This window comes from Myodes glareolus, chromosome X, assembly GCF_982192425.1.
Source record: "Myodes glareolus chromosome X, mMyoGla1.1, whole genome shotgun sequence".
NCBI lineage: Eukaryota > Metazoa > Chordata > Mammalia > Rodentia > Cricetidae > Myodes > Myodes glareolus.
Genome location: NC_142053.1, coordinates 148,831,142 through 148,856,324, shown reverse-complemented (window position 1 = coordinate 148,856,324; position 25,183 = coordinate 148,831,142). Strand labels below are relative to the sequence as shown.

General features: G+C 56.2%; 1 protein-coding gene across 5 annotated transcripts in view; it reads right to left on the bottom strand.

Annotated features, from left to right (window-relative positions):
• The window catches only part of LOC148117559 (uncharacterized), a 114,807-nt gene that overhangs the window by 16,602 nt on the left and 73,022 nt on the right, over nt 1-25,183 (bottom strand). For 2 of the 5 annotated variants that reach the window (XR_015737038.1, XR_015737044.1), the window contains exons 1-2: nt 15,698-15,813; nt 15,387-15,467 (exon numbers count right to left, since the gene is read on the bottom strand). The exons of 1 other annotated variant lie outside the window; for it this stretch is intronic. The gene's annotated coding sequence lies outside the window, so the exon portion shown is untranslated. Of the gene's footprint in view, nt 1-14,242; nt 14,774-15,386; nt 15,468-15,697; nt 15,814-25,183 lie in introns of those variants that run through there. 2 more of the 5 variants (XR_015737041.1, XR_015737040.1) reach the window with 2 other exon arrangements.

Genomic DNA, 25,183 nt, shown 5'->3' with positions numbered 1-25,183 from the left:
CCCCCCACGTCCCAGGCAGCTCCTCCGGGAGCCCCCGGGGCCCTCTGCGCTCAGCCCAGGTCCCCGGAGAGGACCCCACCGGCCGCGGGATCTCCAAGAACAGCTTTTCTGTCTCCCTCCATCCACCGTCTTTCTACATAAAATCCGTTTCACGTCTCCCTGCAGACCGCGTCTTCCATCAGGAGTCCCAGGAATCCCTGCAGGCCCTGCCCCTTCAGGGAGAACACGGGGGGCCCTGGCCTGCCTGTCTGTCTGGGTCCAGGCTGCCAGCAGCCGGGGAGCTGTGGGAATCTGCAGTCAGCTCTCTAGGATTCTGGGTCTCAGGACGAGTTTAGCCTCCTCCAAAGGGTCTGGCCGGGTCCCCCCTGTCTCTCCCCCGGGGGACCACGCTCAGGAACCTCAGCTCGGGGAGGGTTCTGCCCTGACATCATTGCTTTTGTTGGAGGTTTCTAATGGCAGCTGCTCTGTCCCCTCAGCTCCTAGGCCTGTTTAAGTGGCTCCCCTGGTCTGGATTTCATGTTGGTCGTGGGTATCTACCTAAAAAAAGATGGTCCAGACCCTTGACCACGTCCTGGAGCGACCCTCACCCCTTAGTTTCAAAGACAGGAATTTTTAGGAATTTTTGAAAATTAGAGACGCAGACCTGTAGCCCTGGCAGCCGCTCTCCCCTCACAGCTCCTAGGCCTGTTTCAGTGCCTCCCCTGGTCTGGATTTCATGTTGGTAGCGGGTATCTACCTAAAAAAAGATTCTCCAGACCCTTGACCACGTCCTCGAGCGACCCTCACCCCTTATTTTCAAATGCAGGAATTTTTAAGAATTTTTAAAAATGAGGAACGCAGATCTGCAGGCCTGGCAGCTGCTGTCTCCCCACAGGTCATAGGCCTGTTTCAGTGCCTCCCCTGGTGTGGATTTCATGTTGGGAGCGGGTATCTACCTAAAAAAAGATGGTCCAGACCCTTGACCACGTCCTGGAGCGACCCTCACGCCTTAGTTTCAACGACAGGAATTTTTAGGAATTTTTGAAAATTAGAGACGCAGGCCATGCAGGCCTGGCAGCTGCTCTGTCCCCACAGCTCCTAGGTCTGTTTCACTGCCTCCCCTGGTGTGGATTTCACGTTGGTCGTGGGTATCTACCTAAAAAAAGATTCTCCAGACCCTTGAGCACGTCCTTGACAGACTCTCACCCCTTATTTTCAAACACAGGAATTTTTAGGAATTTTTAAAAATGAGGAACGCAGATCTGCAGGCCTGGCAGTTGCTCTGTCCCCCCAGCTCCTAGGCCTGTTTAAGGGCCTCCCCTGGTCTGGATTTCACGTTGGGAGCGGGTCTCTACCTAAAAAAAGATTCTCCAGACCCTTGACTACGTCCTGGAGTGACCCCCACCCCTCATTTTCAAAAGTGGGATTTTTAAGAATTTTTTAAAAATGAGAAACACGGGTCTGCAGGCGTTTCCTTCCCTGCCCCCTCCCCCCGGGCAGATTCCAAGCCGCCGCCGCCTCTCGGTGACAAAGGCGATGCTAATGGCGGCTGCGGCCCGGGGCCGGCTTTGCTGACGGGCGGGGGCTGACAGGCTGAGGCCAGCGGTCTGCGTTTTAAAAATCCAAAAAATACAGGACTGTGGATCATTTTCAAGTTCAGCAGGGACCCAGGGCTTTTTATTTCCTTTCATGTCATTTTATTTTAGGAAATAGCAGTCTCCCTGAGGGTGGGGAAGGGCAGGACAGGGTCCCAGGGCTTTTAATACATTTAATTTCATTTTATTTTATGGAATCGCGGTCTCCCCGAAGGCCGGGAAGGGCCGGGGACCCCGTGTCCGTGTCTGTGAGTGTGTGTCTGTGCCTGTGAGACGTTCACCACGCCAGCCCGTGTGATTTTATAGGAAAAATCCGGGCCTGACAGCGTGCCCAGGCGGGTCCCTGGTGTCCCCTGGGCCTTTCTCTGGGTGCTCAGTGCTGGGTGCTGGCTCTTCTGTGCTGGGTGCTGGGTGCTGGGTCCTCTAGCTCGCTTCCTCAGGGTCTCCAGGCTGGATAGCCAGCCAGGGTGGCCTGTCCTCTTCCCCATCCGTCCCTGAAGGAGGAGGAGAGGTCTCTGTCCATCCTTCTCTCTATCTGTGGGCTCTTCCTGGAAGGAGTTCTGGTAGAACTTAGCCCTCAGCACTCAGGACTCAGTGCTCACCACTTAGAAATCAGCACTTAGCACTCAGCACTCAAGACTCAGGCCTCAGCACTCAGTACTTAGCACTAACCACTTAGCCCTCAGGACTCAGCACTCAGCACTGAGCCCTTAACCCTCAGCACTCAGCAGCACTAACCACTTGGCAGGCAGCAGTCCATACTTAGCACTCTCACACACACCCAGGACTCAGCACTCAGCACTAACCACTGAGCAGTCTGCACACTGAGTCTGCTGGTCCTCTGGGCTGGCTTCCTCAGGGTCTCCAGGCTGGGTAGCCAGCCTGAAGTGGAAGAACCTAGCACTTAAAGCTCAGCACTCAGCATTTAGCTCTCAGCACTAACCACTTAGCGGGCAGCCTTCAGTACTTGGCACTCCTACTCAGGCCTCAGCACCCAGCCCTGAGCCCTTAACCCTCAGCACTCAGCCCTAACCACTTAGCAGGCAGCCGTCCATACTTGGCACTCCTACCACCCAGGCCTCAGCATTCAGCCTATAGGACTTAGCACTCAGCACTCAGCACTGATGACTTGGACTGAGCACTCAGCACTCAGCCCCCAGCACTCAGCCCTCCTCTGGAAGCCCCCATCCTCTCCTGGGGACCTCTGGCCTGTGGCTCAGCCCCCCTCCCTCCCCGAGAGACCCCCGGTTCCTCTGGACACAGACACTCAGCACTGAGCCCTCAGCCCTCTCCGGTGACCACTCGGGACTCGGCACTCCGCCCTCAGGACTCCACACTTGGCACACAGCTGATTTCATTTTCTAAGCACACTCTTATTTCATTTTATTTCATTTTATTTCATGAAGTAGCGGCCTCTCTGAGGGCAGGGCAGGGCAGGGCAGGGCCCCAGGGCCCTTATTAAATTTTATTTCATTTTATTTGAGGGAATGGCGGTCTCCCCGAGGGCCGGGAAGGGCAGGGGACCCCGTGTCCGTGTCCGAGAGTGGGAGGCCTCCGGATCCGCTGGGATCAGGGTCTGTGTCCCCCCCGGTTCATTCTCTCCACGGACCCCGGCCTCGACCGGCCCCCCACCCCTCCTTTTCCAAGCGCCAGGGATGTTTAAACATGTTTTAAACCATGAGAAACGCCGAGCTGCAGGCGTTTCCCGGCCCCCTCCCAGCAGGCAGATGCCAAGCCGCTGGCTCGCCGAGGGCAGGTTTGGGAGGGGGTCTCTCTCTGTAAAAAGATGCTCCAGTGCCTGGACCACGTCCTGGAGCGACCCCCGCCCCTTAGTTTCAAACCCAGGAATTTTTAAAAATTTTTTAAAACTGAGAAACGCCGATCCGCAGCCGTTTCCCTGCCCCCTCCCCCCGGGCCGATCCCCAGCCGCCCGCCGCCGCTGGCTGACGGAGGGAACGTTCGTGGCTGCGGCCTGAGGGAGGCCCGAGGCCGGCGCGTCTGTGTTACACCTCCCACGACCGCACCGCCGTGGATCGTGTCCGCGTCCATCGCGGGATGTTTCATCCGTTTCCCAAACCCGCTCCGCGCTCCCCTCGGGGCGGCCGGGCCTCCCGCTCCCCCCCCAGCACCGCGCGCGCTCCCCCTGGTGGCGTCCGCAGGGATCAGCACCGCGCCCCGCCGGACAGAGCCCGAGACGGGAGGGAGGGGGGTCCCCGGCGTCCCCGACCCTGGATGGATGGGAGGTCTGAGGACGCTGTAGATCGGAGAATCCAGTGCTCGGTCTCTGTGGGGTCCTCGGGCGTCTCTGGGCTCCCGAATGCGGGGCCTGAGGCCTCGGCGTATCGCTGCCGCCCCCACCTGAGTGAGCAGGGCCGGCAGGGACCAGGGACTTTTATTTCATTTCATTTAATTTAATTTATTTTAATTTCATTGAATTTTCTCTGAGGGCGGGGAAGTCAGGGACCCTCGTGTCCGTGTCTGTGTCTGTGCTGGGGAGACGTTCACCCGCCTTCCCTGCCTGACAATCACTCACATGGATGGCCTGTCAATAACTCACATGGATTTTTTATATATATATCTATATCTGGTCCAGGGGATCGCCCTCCACACCGTCCCATATGTTGGAGGCTGAAGTCGGCATTTTTACCAACCCAGTGACGGGCCCGTGTCCCATCGAGGTGACCAGAGGGCCTGGATCTCTGCGGGGATGGGAAGAAGATGGATTTTTTTCAAGGAGTCTTGGCTAAGGGCCGGCCTCTCTGTGTGCAGGCAGGCAGCCGGCAGCCCGGGAGCTCTGGGACTCTGCAGTCAGCTCTCTAGGATTCTGGCCTCAGGACGACTGTCGCCTCCTCAACGGGGTCTGACCGGGTCCCCCCCTGTCTCTCCCCCGGGGGACCACGCTCAGGAACCTCAGCGCGGGGAGGATTCGGCCCTGACATCAGGGTTTGGGTCGGAGGTCTCTGAGGGCAGCCGCTCTGTCCCCTCAGCTCCTAGGCCTGTTTAAGCGGCTCCCCTGGTGTGGATTTCATGGTGGGAGTGGGTATCTATGTCAAAAAAGATTCTCCAGACCCTTGACCACGTCCTGGAGGGACCCCCACCCCTTAATTTCAAACACAGGAATTTTTAAGAATTTTTGAAAATGAGAAACGCAGATCCGCAGCAGCCCTGGCTGATCTGGCAGCTGCTCTACCCTCAGCGCCTAGGCCTCTTTCACTGACTCTCCCGGTCTTGATTTCATGCTGGGAGTGGATATCTATGTCAAAAAAGATTCTCCAGACCCTTGACCACATCCTGGAGTGACCCCCACCCCTTATTTTCAAAAGAGGAATTTTTAAAAAATTTTTAAAAATGAGAAACGCAGGTCTGCAGCAGGCCTGGCAGACCTGGCAGCTGCTCTACCCTCAGCGCCTAGGCCTCTTTCACTGACTCTCCTGGTCTTGATGTCATGGTGGTCGTGGGTCTCTATGTCAAAAAAGATTCTCCAGATCCTTGACCACGTCCTGGAGGGACCCAGACCCCTTATTTTCAAACACAGGAATTTTTAAGAATTTTTGAAAATTAGAACTGCAGATCCGCAGCAGCCCTGGCTGACCTGGCAGCTGCTCTAATCTCAGCCTCTAGGCCTCTTTCACTGACTCTCCTGGTCTTGATTTCATGTTGGAAGTTGGTATCTCTCTGTAAAAAGATTCTCCAGTCCCTTGACCACATCCTGGAGTGACCCCCACCCCTTATTTTCAAAAGAGGAATTTTTAAAAAATTTTTGAAAATGAGAAACGCAGGTCCGCAGCAGCCCTGGCTGATCTGGCAGCTTCTCTACCCTCAGCGCCTAGGCCTCTTTCACTGACTCCCCTGGCTTTGATTTCATGCTGGGAGTGGGTCTCTCTCTGTAAAAAGATTCTCCAGATCCTTGACCACGTCCTGGAGTGACCCGCACCCCTTAGTTTCAAACACAGGACTTTTTAAGAATTTTTAAAAATTACAAACGCGGATCCGCAGCAGCCCTGGCTGATCTGGCAGCTGCTCTTCCCTCAGCTCCTAGGCCTCTTTCACTGACTATCCTGGTCTTGATTTCATGCTGGGAGAGGGTATCTATGTCAAAAAAGATTCTCCAGATCCTTGACCACGTCCTGGAGGGACCCAGACCCCTTATTTTCAAACACAGGAATTTTTAAGAATTTTTGAAAATTAGAACTGCAGATCCGCAGCAGCCCTGGCAGCCCTGGCAACTTCTCTACCCTCAGCGCCTAGGCCTCTTTCACTGACTCTCCTGGTCTTGATGTCATGCTGGGAGTGGGTCTCTCTCTGTAAAAAGATTCTCCAGACCCTTGACCACGTCCTGGAGGGACCCTCAGCCCTGATTTTCAAATCAGGAATTTTTAAGAATTTTTTAAAAATGAGAAACACCGGTCTGCAGGCGTTTCCTTCCCTGCCCCCTCCCCCCGGGCAGATCCCAAGCCGCCGCCGCCGCCTCTCGGTGACAAAGGCGATGCTAATGGCGGCTGCGGCCCGGGGCCGGCGTGGCTGACGGGCGGGGGCTGACAGGCTGAGGCCAGCGGGTCTGCGTTCTAAAAATCCAAACATCCACCACCGTGGATCGCGTCCGAGTTCATCGCGGGATTCTTCATCCGTTTGAAAACTCCCCTCGGGGCGGCCGGGCCTCCCGCTCCCCCCCCAGAACCGCGCTCGCTCCCTCTGGTGGAGTTTTCAGAGATCAGCACCTCGCCCTGCTGGACAGAGCCAGAGAAGGAAGGGGTGCAGAGCGTGGGTGCTGAGTGCTCAGTCCTCTGTGGAGGGTGCTGGGCGCTGAGTTCTCCGTGCTCGTCCCCAGGTGCTGGGCGCTGAGTCCTCTGTCCCCTCACCATGTTGAAAATGATATTCCCCATCGCTTCAATGATCTCTCCTGTTTTTAAACGACCTTCCTTCACGGTTCACTCTTTTCCCTATGTTTAAAATGATTTGGCCCATGTTGAAAACGATAGGCCCCATGTCTTCAATAACGTTTCCTATGTATACATAATCTTCCCTCAGGTTTCATGATTTTCCCTTTTTTTAAAAATTATTTTCGCCATTTGACAAACGAGTGGCCACATGTTAAAAGGATTCTACCTATGTTTAATGATTTTCTCTAAGTTTTAAATTCTGTTCCCCACCTCTGAAATGATGTTCCCTATTTTTAAATGATCTTCCCTCGTGTTTCACACTTTTCCCTATTTTTAAAATCATTGTCCCTATTTTTAAAATCATGTTCGCCATTTTAAAAATGATTGGCCCCCTTTTAAAAGGATTCTACCTGCTCTTAATTATATTCCCTAGTTTTAAGATCATTTTCCCTATTTTCAAAATAATTTTCGCCATTTTAAAAATGATTGGCCACGTTTTAACATGATTCTACCCATATTTAGTGATTTCCTCTATGTTTAAAATTCTTTCCCCTCTTTCTCAAATTATTTTCCCTCATTTTAAAATTATTTGTGCCATTCTAAACATCATGGACCCCATTTAAAAATCATGGGCCCCATGTTAAAAGGATTCTCCCTGTTCTTACTTATTTTCCCTATTTTTAAAATCATTTTGCCTATTTTAAAAATCATCTTCGCCATTTTAAAATGATTCTCCCTGCTCTTAATCATTTTCCCGATTTTTAAAATCATGTTTCACATTTTAAAAACGATTGGCCCCATTTTAAAATGACTCTCCCTGCTCTTCATTATTTTCCCGATGTTTAAAATTATTTTCCCTAATTTTAAAATCATTTTAGCCGCTTAAAAAATGATTGGCCCCATTTTTAAAGGATTCTCCCTCTTTTTTTAATGATTGTGGCTATTTTTAAAATTCTTTTCCCTAGTTCTTACATGATCTTCCCTCATTTTTCATGATTTTTCCCGATGTCACTCACCCTAAGGCCTGAGGGAGGCCTTAGGCCAGGGCAGGCAGGCAGGCAGGGCCCTGGGGATCGGATTCCCTTTCCCCGTGTGTCTTTCTGTCTGTGCCTGTGAGGGGTCGGGCGCCGTCCAAGCCCGGGGGATTTTATGAAAAATCCTGGCGTCTGCAGAGCGTGGGTGCTGAGTGCTGAGTCCTCTGCACAGGGAGGGTGCTGGGCGCTGAGTCGTCTGTGTCCTCTCCCCAAAGCCTGCCTGAGTCCAAACACGGCGGATTTTTTTGAAAAATCCTGGCGTCTGCAGAGCGTGCCTGGCTGCTGAGTGCAGAGTCCTCTGTGCAGGGAGGGTGCTGGGCGCTGAGTCCTCCGTCCCAGTCCCCAAAGCCTGCCTGAGTGCTGGGCGCTGAGTCCTCCGTCCCAGTCCCCAAACCGCCCCGGATTGCTGGGCGCTGAGTTCTCCGTCCCAGTCCCCAAACCGTCCCCGGGTGCTGGGCGCTGAGTCGTCTCTGACTGTCCCCAAACCGCCCCTGAGTGCTGGGCGCTGAGTCCTCCGTCCCAGTCCCCAAACCGCCCCTGAGTGCTGGGCGCTGAGTCCTCCGTCCCAGTCTCCAAACCGCCCCTGAGTGCTGGGCGCTGAGTCCTCCGTCCCAGTCCCCAAACCGCCCCTGAGTGCTGGGCGCTGAGTCCTCCGTCCCCGTCCCCAGGTGCCCTGTGCGGGCTCCTCCGTCGCCCTCCCCTCCGCCCAGCCCCGCCGCGGACCGGGGTTCGAGGCCCCAAACCCCGCCGAGGCCGCTGAACGGGACAACTGGTCGACCTCGCTGCTTCTGGGCTATGGGAGACATGAGCGGAGCCAGTCAGCGCCCAGGGCCAACTGCTCGACCGGCTTGGCTGCTGAGTGCTGAGTGCTGAGTCCTCTGTGGAGGGAGGGTGCTGGGCGCTGAGTCCTCTGCCCCCTTCACCACGTTTAAAATGATATTCCCCATTTCTTAAATGACTTTTCCTGTTTTTAAAGGATTTTTCCCCAGCTTTCATTATTTTCCCGATGTTTAAAATTATTTTCGCCATTTAAAAAATGATGGGCGCCTTTTTAAAATCCTTTCCCTCCTATCCTAAATGATCTTCCCTCCTTTTTAATGATTTTCACCATCTCTTCAATGATTTTCCCTAGGTTTAAAATCATTTTCGCCATTTTAAAAATTATTGGCCACATTTCAAAATGATTCTCCCTGCTCTTAATTATTTTCCCTATTTTTAAAACCATGTTCCACATTTTAAAATTCATTGGCCCTATTTTAAAATGACTCTCCCTGCTCTTAATTATATTCCCTATTTTTAAAATCATTTTGCCTATTTTAAAAATCATGTTCGCCATTTTAAAATGATTCTCCCTGTTCTTAATTATTTTCCCGATTTTAAAAATCATGTTCCACATTCTAAAATGATTCTCCCTGTTCTTAATTATTTTCCCGATGTTTAAAATCATTTTCCCGATTTTTAAAATCATTTTCGCCATTTAAAAAATGATTGGCCCCATTTTAAAATGATTCTCCCTCTTTTTTTAATGATTTTGGCTAGTCTTAAAATTCCTTTCCCTAGTTCTTAAGTCATCTTCCCTCATTTTTCATGATTTTTCCCGATTTCAATCACCCTAAGGCCTGAGGGAGGCCTTAGGCCAGGGCAGACAGGCAGGGCAGGGGCCTGGGGATCGGATTCCCTTTCCCCGTGTGTCTGTCTGTCTGTCTGTGCCTGTGAGGGGTCGGGCACCGTCCAAGCCCGGGGGATTTTATGAAAAATCCTGGCGTCTGCAGAGCGTGGCTGGCTGCTGAGTGCAGAGTCCTCTGCGCAGGGAGGGTGCTGGGCGCTGAGTCCTCGGTCCCCGTCCCCAAACCGCCCCTGAGTGCTGGGCGCTGAGTCCTCCGTGCCTGTCCCCAAACCGCCCCTGAGTGCTGGGCGCTGAGTCCTCCGTGCCTGGCCCCAAAGCCTGCCTGAGTGCTGGGTGCTGAGTCGTCTGTGGCCTCTCCCCAAAGCCTGCCTGAGTCCAAACACGGCGGATTTTTTTGAAAAATCCTGGCGTCTGCAGAGCCTGGCTGGCTGCTGAGTGCTGAGTCCTCTGCGCAGGGAGGGTGCTGGGCGCTGAGTCGTCCGTCCCCGTCCCCAAACCGTTCCCGGGTGCTGGCGCTGAGTCCTCCGTGCCTGTACACAAACCGTCCCCGGGTGCTGGGCGCTGAGTCCTCCGTCCCAGTCCCCAAACCGTCCCTGAGTGCTGGGCGCTGAGTCCTGCCTGCCTGTACCCAAACCGTCCCCGGGTGCTGGGCGCTCAGTCCTCCGTCCCCGTCCCCAAACCGCCCCTGAGTGCTGGGCGCTCAGTCCTCCGTCCCCGTCCCCGTCCCCAAACCGCCCCTGAGTGCTGTTGGCTGAGTGCTCCGTCCCAGTCCCCAAAGCCTGCCTGAGTGCTGGGCGCTGAGTCCCCCGTCCCCGTCCCCACACCGCCCCCGGGTGCTGGGCGCTGAGTCCTCCGTCCCCGTCCCCAGGTGCCCTGTGCGGGCTCCTCCGTCGCCCTCCCCTCCGCCCAGCCCCGCCGCGGACCGGGGTTCGAGGCCCCCAACCCCGCCGAGGCCGCTGAACGGGACAACTGGTCGACCTCGCTGCTTCTGGGCTATGGGAGACATGAGCGGAGCCAGTCAGCGCCCAGGGCCAACTGCTCGACCGGCCTGGCTGCTGAGTGCTGAGTGCTGAGTCCTCTGTGGAGGGAGGGTGCTGGGCGCTGAGTCCTCCGTGCCTGTACCAAAACCGTCCCCGGGTGCTGGGCGCTGAGTCCTCCGTCCCCGTCCCCAGGTGCCCTGTGCGGGCTCCCCCGTCGCCCTCCCCTCCGCCCAGCCCCGCCGCGGACCGGGGTTCGAGGCCCCCAACCCCGCCGAGGCCGCTGAACGGGACAACTGGTCGACCTCGCTGCTTCTGGGCTATGGGAGACATGAGCGGAGCCAGTCAGCGCCCAGGGCCAACTGCTCGACCGGCCTGGCTGCTCAGTGCTGAGTGCTGAGTCCTCTGTGGAGGGAGGGTGCTGGGCGCTGAGTCCTCTGCCCCCTTCACCACGTTTAAAATGATATTCCCCATTTCTTAAATGATTTTTCCTGTTTTTAAAAGATTTTTCCCCAGCTTTAATGATTTTCCCGATGTTTAAAATTATTTTCGCCATTTAAAAAATGATGGGCGCCTTTTTAAAATCCTTTCCCTCTATCCTAAATGATCTTCCCTCCTTGTGAATGATTTTCACCCTGTCTTAATTTATTTTCCCCATTTTTAAAATTATGTTCGCCATTTTTAAATGATTCTCCGCATTTCTGAAATGATTTTCGCCATTTTAAAAATAATGGGACCCACGTTAAAATGATCCTCCCTCTTTCTAATGATTTTCTCTATTTTCTAAATTCTCCTCCCGATTTCTTAAATGATTTTCCCTATTTTTAAAATGATGTGCACCTTTTAAAAATGATTCTCCCTATCTCTTAAATCATTTTCGCCATTTTAAAAACGATTGGCCACATTTTAAAAGGATTCTACCGATTTTTACTGATTTTCTCTAGGTTTAAAATTATTTTCCCTATTTCTAAAATGATTTTCCCTCTTTTTAAAATGATTTGCAGCTTTTAAATATTTTTCTCCCTATTTCTTAAATCATGTTCGCCATTTTAAAAATGAGTAGCCACATTTTAAAATGATTCTACCGATGTTTAATGATTTTCTCTGTGTTTAAAATTCTTTTGCCTATTTCTTAAATGATTTTCCCTATTTTTAAAATTATTTCCCCATGTCTGAAATGATTTTCGCCATTTTAAAAATGATTCTACCTATGTTTAATTATTTTCTCTATGTTTAAAATTCTTTTCCCCATCTCTTAAATGATTTTCCCTATTTTTAAAATGATTTGCACCTTTTAAAAATTATGTTCCCCATGTCTGAACTGATTTTCGCCATTTTAAAAATGATTTGAGCCATTTTAAAAGGATTCTCCCTCTTTTTAAATGATTTTAGCTATTTTTTAAATTCTTTTTCCTAGTTCTTAAGCGATCTCCCCTCATTTTTCATGATTTTCCCGATTTCAATCACCCTAAGGCCTGAGGGAGGCCTTAGGTCAGGGCAGGCAGGCAGGCAGGGCAGGGCCCTGGGGATCGGATTCCCTTTCCCCGTGTGTCTGTCTGTCTGTGCCTGTGAGGGGTCGGGCACCGTCCAAGCCCGGGGGATTTTATGAAAAATCCTGGCGTCTGCAGAGCGTGGGTGCTGAGTGCTGAGTCCTCTGCACAGGGAGGGTGCTGGGCGCTGAGTTCTCCGTGCCTGTACACAAACCGTCCCTGAGTGCTGGGTGCTGAGTTCTCCGTGCCTGTCCCCAAACCGCCCCTGAGTGCTGGCTGGGAGCTGAGTCCCCCGTGCCTGTCCCCAAACCGCCCCCGAGTGCTGGGCGCTGAGTCCCCCGTGCCTGTCCCCAAACCGCCCCCGAGTGCTGGGCGCTGAGTCCTCCGTGCCTGTACCCAAACCGCCCCTGAGTGCTGACTGGGCGCTGAGTCCCCCGTCCCCGTCCCCAAACCGCCCCCGAGTGCTGGGCGCCGAGTCCTGCGTGCCTGTACCAAAACCGCCCCTGAGTGCTGGCTGGGAGCTGAGTCCTCCGTCCCAGTCCCCAAACCGCCCCCGGGTGCTGGGCGCTGAGTCCTCCGTCCCCGTCCCCGTCCCCGTCCCCAGGTGCCCTGTGCTGGCTCCCCCGTCGCCCTCCCCTCCGCCCAGCCCCGCCGGGGACCGGGGTTCGAGGTCCCGATTCGCGCCGAGGCCGCTGAACGGGACAACTGGTCGACCTGCGTGGTTGCTGAGTGCTGAGTGCTGAGTCCTCTGTGGAGGGAGGGTGCTGGGCGCTGAGTCCTCCGTCCCAGTCTCCAAACCGCCCCTGAGTGCTGGGCGCTGAGTCCCCCGTCCCCGTCCCCGTCCCCGTCCCCGTCCCCACGCCGTCCCCAGGTGCCCTGTGCGGGCTCCTCCGTCGCCCTCCCCTCCGCCCAGCCCCGCCGCGGACCGGGGTTCGAGGCCCCAAACCCCGCCGAGGCCGCTGAACGGGACAACTGGTCGACCTCGCTGCTTCTGGGCTAGGGGAGACATGAGCGGAGCCAGTCAGCGCCCAGGGCCAACTGCTCGACCGGCCTGGCTGCTGAGTGCTGAGTGCAGAGTCCTCTGTGGAGGGAGGGTGCTGGGCGCCGAGTCCTCCGTGCCTGTACCCAGGTGCTGGGCGCTGAGTCCTCCGTGCCTGTCCCCAAACCGCCCCCGGGTGCTGGGCGCTGAGTCCCCCGTCCCCGTCCCCAGGTGCCCTGTGCTGGCTCCCCCGTCGCCCTCCCCTCCGCCCAGCCCCGCCGCGGACCGGGGTTCGAGGCCCCAAACCCCGCCGAGGCCGCTGAACGGGACAACTGGTCGACCTCGCTGCTTCTGGGCTAGGGGAGACATGAGCGGAGCCAGTCAGCGCCCAGGGCCAACTGCTCGACCGGCCTGGCTGCTGAGTGCTGAGTGCAGAGTCCTCTGTGGAGGGAGGGTGCTGGGCGCCGAGTCCTCCGTGCCTGTACCCAGGTGCTGGGCGCTGAGTCCTCCGTGCCTGTACCAAAACCGTCCCCGAGTGCTGGGCGCTGAGGCCTCTGTGGATCTTCCCTCATCTGTCATTCTTTACCCTATTTTTAAAATCATTTGCGCCATTTAAAATCATTCTCGCTATTTTTTAAATTATTGGAGCTATTTTTTAAATTCTTTCCCCCATTTCGTAAATTATGTTTCCTAGGTTTAAATGACCTTACCCAATGTTTAACGATTTTCCCAATTTTTAAAATTATTTTCCCTAGGACTTACATGATTTTTCCTATCTCTTAATGATTCTCACTATGTTTTAAGGATTTTACCTATGTCTTAAATGATATTCCCGGATTGATAATTATTTTCCCCATTTTTAAAATGATATTCCCTATGTTTAATTCTTTTCCCTATTTCTTAAATTATTTTCCCAATTTTTAAAATCATCTTCCCTGATGTTTAATGATTTTCCCCAGGTCCTAAAGGATATCCCCAATCTTTTAATTATTTTCCCTATGTTTCAAATTATTTTCCCTAGGTTCCCAATCATCTTCCCTGATGTTTAATGATTTTCCCCATCTCTGAAGTGATTTTGGCCATTCTAAAAATGATTGGACCCATGTTAAAAGGATTCTCCCTAGGTTTCATTATTTTCCCTATTTTTAAAAATATTTTCCCTAGGTTCCCAATCACCTTCCCTGTTTGTTAATGAGTAGCCCCATGTCTTAAATGATATTCCCTATTTTTTAATTATTTTCCCAATTTTGTCAATGACTTACCCTATGTTTCAAATCACCTTCCCTGATGTTTAATGATTTTCCCCATATCTGAAATTATTTTCGCCATGCTAAAAACGATTTGAGCCATTTTAAAATGATTCTTCCTCTTTTTAAAATCCCTTTCCCTATTTCTTAAGTGATCTTCCCTCATTTTTAGTGATTTTCACCATCTCTTAAATTGTTTTCTCTATTTTTAAAATTATTTTTGCCATTTTAAAAGGATTCTCCCCATGTCTGAAATGATTTTCGCCATGTTAAAAATGATTTGAGCCTTTTTAAAAATGATTCTCCCTCTTCTGTCATGATTTTGGGAATTTTTAAAATGCTTTTCCCTATTTCTTAGATGATCTTCCCTCCTTTTTAATGATGTTTACCTATTTCCATCACACTAAGGCCTGACATAGGACTCCAGGCCTTCATGGTTTCCTTCAGAGACTTTATTCAATCAAAGGGAGCTTTCCATGAAGTAAACATTTAATGTTCTGTGAGGAACAAGACCGAGTCTCAGGGGCTGTCTGTCCATTTCTGGTCAGGCTGACGTCCAGGGAGGCCGGCAGGCAGCCTGTGTGTGGAAGCTGCTGCCCGGGGGTCTGCAGAGCCAGTGTGTGCTGTTCCCCAGGCTGGCAGGCAGGCAGGTGCTGGGTGCTGAGTCCTCTCTGCTGAGTGCTGGGTGCTGGGTGCTGTGGGCCAAGTCCTCCATTCAGATGGCTGGGTGCTGGGTGCTGAGTCCTCCGGGCAGAATAACGACTGCTGGCTGCAGAGGAGTGAGTGTCTGTGGATGGAAAAGAAATCAGTGGCTCTGTCCAGGTCCCTGTCAGGTTTTAAAACAGCCAGTCAGAGGAGAATGTGCCCATGACCTGACTCAGTGCTGGGTGCTGGGTGCTGGGTGCTGGGTGCTGAGTCCTCCGTCCAGATGGCTGGGTGCTGTGGCTGGAACTTTGAAGAGGTCTCTGAAATCGTGAGAAAGCAGCTTTTATGAGGGACATGGATCTGAGTTCTGGGTCAGGAGACAGAATCCCCAGCTCTGCAGTGACTGCAGCCCCGCCCGTCTGCTCTCTCTCACACAGACACAGACACAGACACACCCCCTGCCGGGTCCCTGGCTGCTCTTCTCCCCCCCACCCGCCCAGGTCTCTTTTGCCAAATCGTCAGCCCGCTATAGCCTATAAGTCCCGGAAATTCGAAGGTGGCTGTCAGCAGCTCGAGCCGTGGCTCAGAGCGGTAGGAGCGCCTAACGCTGAGTGCCTGGTGCCAAGGTCGCAGGTTGGAATCCCGCTTGCGCCTGTTGCCAGGCATATAGACGTGATCCATCTATATGTGGAAACGATAGTGACGTTGGCATATCCGATATTAATAATCGGAAAAAAAAAAAAAAAAAAAAAAAAAAAAAAAAAGTTTTGACAGGGGTTCCCCATACTTTTAAAAATTTTTACGGACAGGACCCTTATGTGTGGGTCCTGTTGCGTGCGGGTGAGCGAGGCAGACAAGGCAATCGTTTTATTTCAAGAGCAGGTTGAGACAGACAGTGAGAAATCTCAGGAACGACGAGTCTCTGGCACTCACACGGGCTGATTTGTGCAGTCAGTCTCTCCGGGTCCCGGCGGGCGCTGTCCAACACGGATCTCTCGGGGCTGCCGCGTCTGCCTGGAGACGACAAGAGCAGGGCTCGGTGAGCGACGGGGAAGCCGGGGCTCGCGGCTGTCGGCTCCCACGGGGGCGGGGGAGTCAGCGATCCTCCGCCTGCCGCCCACAGACGCACGGGATCCCCGTTTTTCCCCGATTTTCCCCGTTTTTCCCGTCTGTGTCTCCCGCTCTCCCGCTCCCTCCCCGGCTCGCTCCCCGGACCCGCGCGCGCGCGCTCCCGCCGCACCGACCTCTCTGTCCTTCCCTTCCGTCCTCACGATCGCTTCCCACGAGCCCCACCGCGGCCAATGTCGCCAATGTCGCCGAGTTCGCCCCGACTTCTCCCACACGGACTTCAAGCATGGCGGCCGGCTCCCTCCAGGCCCGAGCGCGGGAAACGGGCGGCCGCCGCGGAGGCTCATGGGAGACGTAGTCCGCCGCGCTGCCGGCTCAGAGTCCGCAGCCGGCGTCCGGACCCGCCCTAGAAGCGGCGGCTGGGAGCCCTGGCTCGGCCTGAGCCCTAGCCCCGCCCGCGCGAACCCTAACTGCCGGGAACCCTAGCTCGGCCTGAGCCCTAGCCCCGCGCGAACCCTAGGTCCCGGGAACCCTAGCTCGGCCTGAGCCCTAGCTGCGCCCCAACCCTAGCCCCGCGCGAACCCTAGGTCCCGGGAACCCTAGCTGCGCCCCAACCCTAGCCCCGCGCGAACCCTAGCTCCGCCTGAGCCCTAGCTGCGCCCCAACCCTAGCCCACAGCGAACCCTAGCTCCGCCTGAGCCCTAGCTGCGCCCCAACCCTAGCCCACAGCGAACCCTAAGTCCTGCCAACCCTAGCTCCGCCCGAGCCCTAGCTGCGCCCCAACCCTAGCCCACAGCGAACCCTAAGTCCTGCCAACCCTAGCTCCGCCCGAGCCCTAGCTGCGCCCCAACCCTAGCCCACAGCGAACCCTAAGTCCTGCCAACCCTACTCTCTGTCTGGGTCTTCTCGGTCTCTCTGTGTGGGGGACACATTGGCTCCCTGGGTGTGTGTGGGGCCCGGGAGGGAGGGCGGGGAGAAGCTATCAGTGTCCTCTGAACCCTCTGTACCAGAGCTGGCCCGGTGGCTCAGTGGGCTAAGCCACCCTCTTTTTGATCCCGAGGACCCGGGTTCGAGTCCTGGGTCCTACTGTTTTGCTTGAGACTGGTAGGTCGGGGAGAGGTTATCAGCGTCCTCTGACCTCTACACAGTATGCCTGGCCTGGTGGCTCAGTGGGCTAAGCCACCCTCCTTTTGTCCCCGAGGACCCGGGTTCAAGACCTGGGTCCTACTGTTTTGCTTGAGACTGGTAGGTCGGGGAGAGGTTATCAGCGTCCTCTGACCACTACACAGTATGTCTGGCCTGGTGGCTCAGTGGGCTAAGCCACCCTCCTTTTGTCCCCGAGGACCCGGGGACAAAAGTTTTTCCGAGGACCCCGTTTTTCCCCGTTGTTTTTCCCCGATTTTCCCCGGCTCCCGTCTGTGTCCCCCGCTCCCTCCCCGGCTCGCTCCCCGGACCCGCGCGCGCGCGCTCCCGCCGCACCGACCTCTCTGTCCTTCCCTTCCGTCCTCACGATCGCTTCCCACGAGCCCCACCGCGGCCAATTTCGCCAATTTCGCCGAGTTCCCCCCGACTTCTCCCACACGGACTTCAAGCATGGCGGCCGGCTCCCGCCAGGCCCGAGCGCGGGAAACGGGCGGCCGCCGCGGAGGCTCATGGGAGACGTAGTCCGCCGCGCTGCCGGCTCAGAGTCCGCAGCCAGCGTCCGGACCCGCCCTAGAAGCGGCGGCTGGGAACCCTGGCTCGGCCTGAGCCCTAGCCCCGCCCGCGCGAACCCTAACTGCCGGGAACCCTAGCTCGGCCTGATCCCTAGCCCCGCGCGAACCCTAGGTCCCGCGAACCCTAGCTCCGCCTGAGCCCTAGCTGCGCCCCAACCCTAGCCCCGCGCGAACCCTAGCTCCGCCTGAGCCCTAGCTGCGCCCCAACCCTAGCTCCGCGCGAACCCTAGCTCCGCCTGAGCCCTAGCTGCGCCCCAACCCTAGCCCACAGCGAACCCTAGCTCCGCGCGAACCCTAACCGGGACCCAACCCTAGCCCACAGCGAACCCTAGGTCCCGGGAACCCTAGCCCCGCGGGAACCCTAGCCCCGCGCGAACCCTAGCTCCGCCTGAGCCCTAGCTGCGCCCCAACCCTAGCCCCGCGCGAACCCTAGCTCCGCGCGAAACCTAGCTCCGCCTGAGCCCTAGCTGCGCCCCAACCCTAGCCCACAGCGAACCCTAGCTCCGCCTGAGCCCTAGCTGCGCCCCAACCCTAGCCCACAGCGAACCCTAGGTCCTGCCAACCCTACTCTCTGTCTGGGTCTTCTCGGTCTCTCTGTGTGGGGGACACATTGGCTCCCTGGGTGTGTGGGGCCCGGGAGGGAGGGCGGGGAGAAGCTATCAGTGTCCTCTGAACCATGTACAGTAAAGCTGGCCCGGTGGCTCAGTGGGTTCAGTACCCCTTCTTTTGATCCCGAGGACCCGGGTTCGAGTCCCTAGTTTTGCTTGGCTGGGAGGTCGGGGAGAGGTTATCAGCGTCCTCTGACACTTACACAGTAGAGCAGGCCCGGTGGCTCAGTGGGTTAAGTAACCTACTTTTTGGTCCCAGGGACCCGGGTTCGAGACCTGGGTCCTACTGTTTTGCTTGAGACTGGTAGGTCGGGGAGAGGTTATCAGAGTCCTCTGACCTCTCTACAGTAGAGCAGGCCTGGTGGCTCAGTGGGTTAAGTAACCTACTTTTTGGTCCCAGGGACCCGGGTTCGAGTCCCGGGTCCTACTGTTTTGCTTGAGACTGGTAGGTCGGGGAGAGGTTATCAGTGTCCTCTGACCTCTCTACAGTATGCCTGGCCCGGTGGCTCAGTGGGTTAAGCTACCTTTCTTTTGGTCCCAGGGACCCGGGTTCGAGACCCGGGTCCTACTGTTTTGCTTGAGACTGGTAGGTCGGGGAGAGGTTATCAGTGTCCTCTGACCTCTCTACAGTATGCCTGGCCCGGTGGCTCAGTGGTCTAAGCCAACACTTATTTTGATCCCAAGATCCCGGGTTCGAGACCCGGGTCCCATCTATTTTACTGGTCTGGGAGTGAGACACTGAGAGTTATCAGTGCCCACTGAACAACACTAACCAGAGCTGAGTCTGTGGCTCAGTGGGTTAAGTAACCTAGTTTTTGATTCTGAGGACCCGGGTTCGAGTCCCGGGTCCCATCTATTTTGCTGGTCTGGGAATGACACACTGAGAGCTATCAGTGCCCACTGAACAACACTAACCAGAGCTACCCGGTGGCTCAGTGGTGTAAATAATCCACTTTTTGATCCTGAGGACCCGGGTTCGAGACCCGGGTCCCATCTATTTTGCTAGTCTGGGAGTCAGACACTGAGAGCTATCAGTGCCCACTGAACAACAGTAACTAGAGCTGAGCCGGTGGCTCAGTGGTCTAAGCCACCACTTATTTTGATCCTGAGGACCCGGGTTCGAGACCCAGGTGCCATCAATTTTACTGGTCTGGGAGTGAGACACTGAGAGCTATCAGTGCCCACTGAACAACACTACCTAGTACTCACGTGGTGGCTTAGTGGTTTAAGTAGCCCACTTTTTGAACCCGGGGACCCGGGTTCGAGACCCGGGTCCCATCTATTTTGCTGGTCTGGGAGTGAGACACTGAGAGCTATCAGTGCCCACTGAACAACACTACCTAGTACTCACGTGGTGGCTCAGTGGGTTAAATAACCCTCTTTTTGGTCCTGAGGACCCGGGTTCGAGACCCGGGTCCCCTGCCTTTTAGGCCGCTGGGACAGAGCTGAAAGCTAAGAACGCCAGCTGCAGGCTGCTCCCCACCTAAGCTGCGGTGGCTCTACCGGCTAGCACCCCTCTTTTTAGATCCAGAGGACCTGGGTTCGAATCCCAAGCCTCCTGCCTTTTAGGCTGCTGGGGCCGAGATAAAAGCTAAGAACGCCAGCTGCAGGCTGCTCTCCATCCAGGCCGCGGTGGCTCTGCCGGCTAGCAGCCCTTCTTTTTGGTCCTGAGGAACCGGGTTCGAAGCGCAGATCGAGTGAAAACAAGGCAACTTTATTAGAGGAGTCAGTGGAAAAATCACGAAAATCCCGAATCTCTCCCACTCACACACTGCAAAAATCCCGAAAATCCCGAATCTCTCCCACTCACACACAGGAAAAATCCCAAAAATCCCGAATCTCTCCCACTCACACACTGGAAAAAGCCCGAAAATCCCGAATCTCTCCCACTCACACACTCTCTCACGTCTCTCCCGGGTCCCCAGGCTGTCCACGTGGCGACCGGGATCCTGGAAGAGAAGAAGGGGGAACGGAGAATGAGCCAAAAGCCGGGGCCGAGCGTGGAGAGAGACAAAGGGGGACGATCGGGACCCGCCGGGGCCACCACGTGGGCGCCCGGGATCCAGGCTTCCCCAGTCCCGGCTCCGGTTCCGTTCTCGCTGCTCCCGCGGGGCGGCCGGGCGGCCGGGCTCCACGTGTCCGCCTGGAAGAGAAGAGTGGGGAAAGTGCAGTAAATGTCCCGGGATCCAGGCTCCGGTTCCGTTCTCGCTGCTCGGCCGGGCTCCACGTGTCCGCCTGGAAGAGAAAAGTGGGGAAAGTGCAGTAAATGTCCCGGGATCCAGGCTCCGCTTCCGTTCTCGCTGCTCCCGCGGCTTGGCTGGGCGGCCGGGCTCCACGTGTCCGCCTGGAAGAGAAGAGTGGGGAAAATCCAATAAATGACCGGGAATCCGGGCTCCGCTGCCCCACCCCGGAGCTAGAAATCCCGCCTGCTCGCCCGCCCGCCCGCCCGCGTGCGCTCCCCGTCCCGGGTCTGCACGCCGCAGCGTCTCTGTCCCCGTCTCCCACACACACGCGCGCGCAGGCAGGCACATGGCCGCCCGCCGCCCCGGCTCCCCTCGCACACGCCCTGCCCGCCCGCCCGCCGGCGGCAGATCCGGCCCCCTTCCCCCGCCCGCCCAGTTAATTCCGTTTCCGGCCTCCGCCGCGCCGCTCCCGGGGCCCCGGTCCCGGCGGGCGTCCCCGCCGCCCCTCCCACCGCTCCCGGCCGCCGGCCGCCGCCCCTCCCCCCGCCCCCGGGCGCCGGCGCCCGCGCGGCCCCGCTCCGCTCCGCTCTGCTCGCCACGCCCGCGGGGCGGGGTCCCGGGCTCGGCTCGGCTCGGCCGCCCGGGGGCGGGGGGCGGGGCCGCCGCGGCAGGCCGGGCGCGCGGATTCCCTAATCGGCCCCAACGCGGCGTCTCTGAGCGCCAAAGCCGAGTTTTTCCCGAGTTTTCTCAGTTTCCCCGGACTACCAAGATGGCCGCCGCGGGCCCAGCCCAGGACTACAGACGGGCGGGGCCCCGGACCGGCGTCCTCTGCGGCGGGGGGGGGGGGGGTCCGCGCTGACGTCAGCCCTGTCCCCCTCCCTCCCTCCCTCCCTCCCGGTGTCCGTTAGCGCGGGCACAGCCCTGTCTGACACACACACAGGACTCAGCACTCAGCACTAACCACTGAGCACTCAGGCCTCAGCCCTCAGTACTTAGCACTAACCACTGAGCACTTAGGACTCAGCCCTCAGTACTTAGCACTCACCACTTAGCACTGAGGACTCAGCACTCAGCACTGAGCCCTTCACCCTCAGCACTCAGCAGCACTAACCACTTGGCAGGCAGCCGTCCATACTTAGCACTCTCTCACACACACACAGGACTCAGCACTCAGCACTGACCACTGAGCCGTCTGCACACGGAGTCTGCTGGTCCTCTGCGCTGGGTGCTGGGTCCTCTGTGCTGGCTTCCTCAGGGTCTCAGCACTCAGGCCTCAGGAGTCAGCCTATAGGACTTAGCACTCAGCACTCATGACTTGGACTGAGCACTCAGCACTCAGCCCCCAGCACTCAGCTAGAGTGCTAGAAACCTAGAAACTCAGGTTTCTAATGGCAGCTGCTCTGTCCCCTCAGCTCCTAGGTCTGTTTCACTGGCTCCCCTGGTGTGGATTTCATGTTGGGAGTGGGTATCTACCTAAAAAAAGATGGTCCACATCCTTGACCACGTCCTGGACAGACCCTCACCCCTTATTTTCAAATGCAGGAATTTTTAAGAATTTTTAAAAATGAGAAACGCAGCCCTGGCAGATCTGGCAGCTGCTCTCCCCTCACAGCTCCTAGGTCTGTTTCACTGCCTCCCCTGGTCTTGATTTCATGTTGGTAGCGGGTATCTACCTAAAAAAAGATGGTCCAGACCCTTGACCACGTCCTGGAGCGACCCTCACGCCTTAGTTTCAACGACAGGAATTTTTAGGAATTTTTGAAAATTAGAGACGCAGGCCATGCAGGCCTGGCAGTTGCTCTGTCCCCCCAGTTCCTAGGTCTGTTTAAGGGCCTCCCCTGGTGTGGATTTCACATTGGGAGCGGGTATCTACCTAAAAAAAGATTGTCCAGACCCTTGACCACGTCCTGGAGGGACCCCCAGCCCTTATTTTCAAATCAGGACTTTTTAAGAATTTTTTAAAAATTAGAAACGCAGATCCGCAGCAGCCCTGGCTGATCTGGCAGCTGCTCTACCCTCAGCCTCTAGGCCTGTTTTAAAGCCTATCCTGGTCTTGATGTCATGCTGGGAGTGGGTATCTATGTCAAAAAAGATTGTCCAGACCCTTGACCACGTCCTGGAGGGACCCAGACCCCTTATTTTCAAAACAGGAATTTTTAAGAATTTTTTAAAAATGAGGAACGCAGATCTGCAGGCCTGGCAGCTGCTGTCTCCCCACAGCTCCTAGGTCTGTTTAAGGGCCTCCCCTGCTCTGGATTTCATGTCGGGAGCGGGTATCTACCTAAAAAAAGATTCTCCAGTTCCTTGACCACATCCTGGACAGACTCTCACCCCTTATTTTCAAAGACAGGAATTTTTAGGAATTTTTAAAAATGAGAAAGGCGGACCGGCAGGCCTTCCCTGCCCCTCCCCCTCCCGCCGGGCGGATTCCAAGCCGAGGTCGCTGCCCCGCCGCCGCCCTGGGCTGACAAAGGAAATGTTAATGGCTGAGGCAGCCTGCGGCCGGCCTCGCTGACAGGCAGAGGCTGACAGGCTGAGGCCTGGGTGTCTGCGTTTTAAAAATCCAAAAAATACAGAACCGTGGATCATTTTCAAGTTCAGCAGGGACCCAGGGCTTTTTATTTCATTTAATGTAATTTTATTTTAGGAAATAGCAGTCTCCCTGAGGGTGGGGAAGGGCAGGACAGGGTCCCAGGGCTTTTAATACATTTAATTTCATTTTATTTTATGGAATCGCGGTCTCCCTGAAGGCCGGGAAGGGCCGGGGACCCCGTGTCCGTGTCTGTGAGTGTGTGTCTGTGCTTGTGAGACGTTCACCACGCCAGCCTGTGGGATTTTATAGGAAAAATCCGGGCCTGGCAGCGTGCCCAGGCGTCTGCAGACGGAGTCTGCTGGTCCCTGGTCCTCCCCGGGCCTCTCTCTGGATGCTGAGAGCTGGGTGCAGAGTCCTCTGGGCTGGGTGCTGGGTGCTGGGTCCTCTAGCTCGCTTGCTCAGGGTCTCCAGGCTGGGTAGCCAGCCAGGGTGGCCTGTCCTCTTCCCCATCCGTCCACGAAGGAGGAGGAGAGGTCTCTGTCCATCCATCGATCTAGCTATGGGCTCTTCCTGGAAGGAGTTCTGGTAGAACTTAGCCCTCAGCACTCAGGACTCAGTGCTCACCCCTTAGAAATCAGCACTTAGCACTCAGCACATAGCACTCAGCAGTCAGGACTCAGTGCTCACCCCTTAGAAATCAGCACTTAGCACTCAGCACTCAAGACTCAGGCCTCAGCACTCAGTACTTAGCACTAACCACTTAGCACTCAGCACTGAGCCCTTCACCCTCAGCACTCAGCAGCACTAACCGCTTGGCAGGCAGCCGTCCATACTTAGCACTCTCTCACACACACACAGGACTCAGCACTCAGCACTGACCACTGAGCCGTCTGCACACTGAGTCTGCTGGTCCTCTGGGCTGGGTGCTGGGTCCTCTGTGCTGGCTTCCTCAGGGCCTCAGCACTCAGGCCTCAGCACTCAGCCTATAGGACTTAGCACTCAGCACTGATGACTTGGACTGAGCACTCAGCACTCAGCCTATAGGACTTAGCACTCAGCACTTATGACTTGGACTGAGCACTCAGCACTCAGGACTCCACACTTGGCACACAGCTGATTTCATTTTCTAAGCACACTCTTATTTCATTTTATTTCATGAAGTAGCGGCCTCTCTGAGGGCAGGGCAGGGCAGGGCAGGGCAGGTTTGTCCCCCTGGTTCATTCTCTCCACGGACCCCGACCTCGAGAGAACCTCACCCTCCTTTTCCAAGCGCCAGGGATTTTTAAACATTTTTTAAACCATGAGAAACGCCGAGCTGCAGGCGTTTCCCGGCCCCCTCCCAGCAGGCAGATGCCAAGCCGCTGCCGCCGCCGCCTCTGGCTCGCCAAGGGCAGGTTTGGGAGGGGGTCTCTCTCTGTAAAAAGATGCTCCAGTGCCTTGACCACGTCCTGGAGCGACCCCCACCCCTGATTTTCAAACACAGGAATTTTAAAAAATTTTTAAACATGAGACACGCCGATCCGCAGGCGTTTCCCTGCCCCTCCCCCCGGGCCGATCCCAAGCCGCTGCCGCCGCCTCTCGGTGACAAAGGCGATGCTAATGGCGGCTGCGGCCTGAGGCCGGCGTGGCTGACGGGCGGGGGCTGACAGGCTGGGGTCTGCGTTTGAAACATCCAAACCTCCACCACCGCCGTGGATCGTGTCCCGGTTCCTCGCGGGATCTTTGGATCCGTTTGAAAACTCCCCTCGGGGCGGCCGGGCCTCCCTCCCTCCCCCCTAGAGCGCGCCCTCTGGTGGAGCTGGCGGGGACCCGCACCTCCCCTGCCTGGAAAGACAGGGCCGGAGGAGGAGTTGGGAGAGACCGGGGATCCCCCAGGTCCCAACACGGACTTTATGTCCTGTCTGAGGACGCTTTCATTCTGAAAAGGAAGCGCTCGGTCTCTGTGGGGTCCTCTGGCTGCTCTGGGCTCCCGAATGCGGGGCCTCAGGCCTCCGTTTAAGCTGCAGCCCCCACCCGAGTGAGCAGGGCAAGCAGGGACTAGGGGCTTTAATTTCATTTCATTTCATTTAATTGAATTTTCTCTCAGGGTGGGGAAGTCAGGGAACCTCGTGTCTGTGTCTGTGCTGGGGAGACGTTCCCCTGCCTTCCCTGCCTGAGAATCCCTCCCCTGGATTTTCTTTATCTCTCTGGTCCCCGAGAGAGCCGTCCAGACCCTCAGGACAGCTGCCCCCCACCTCACAGACAGCCCTGCCAGGATCCCCCGGGGCCCTCTGTGCTCAGCCGAGGTCCCTTCATGGGTCAACCGGCTGCTTTATTTCCCAACACGGCTTTTATTTCTCAATAAATACTCAATATTTCTCAATAAATACGTGTGTGTGTGTGTGTGTGAAGAGGGCACGCGGGGCAGCCTCTCCCCGGCCGTCCCCAGCCGTGCCCGGCGGACTCGGAGGCTCCCGCTCCCCCGCCGGCCCGCGCGGAGCCAGGCAGCGCTGCCCGGGATCGCTGGGGTCCGCGGCGCGCACCCGGGTGCCAGGGCCGCCCCGCGCGGCTGCGTGTGGGTCCGCGGGCGAGGGGACGGGAGAGAGAGAAGCCGTGGTCCGCGGACCGCTGGCGCTGCCGCCCG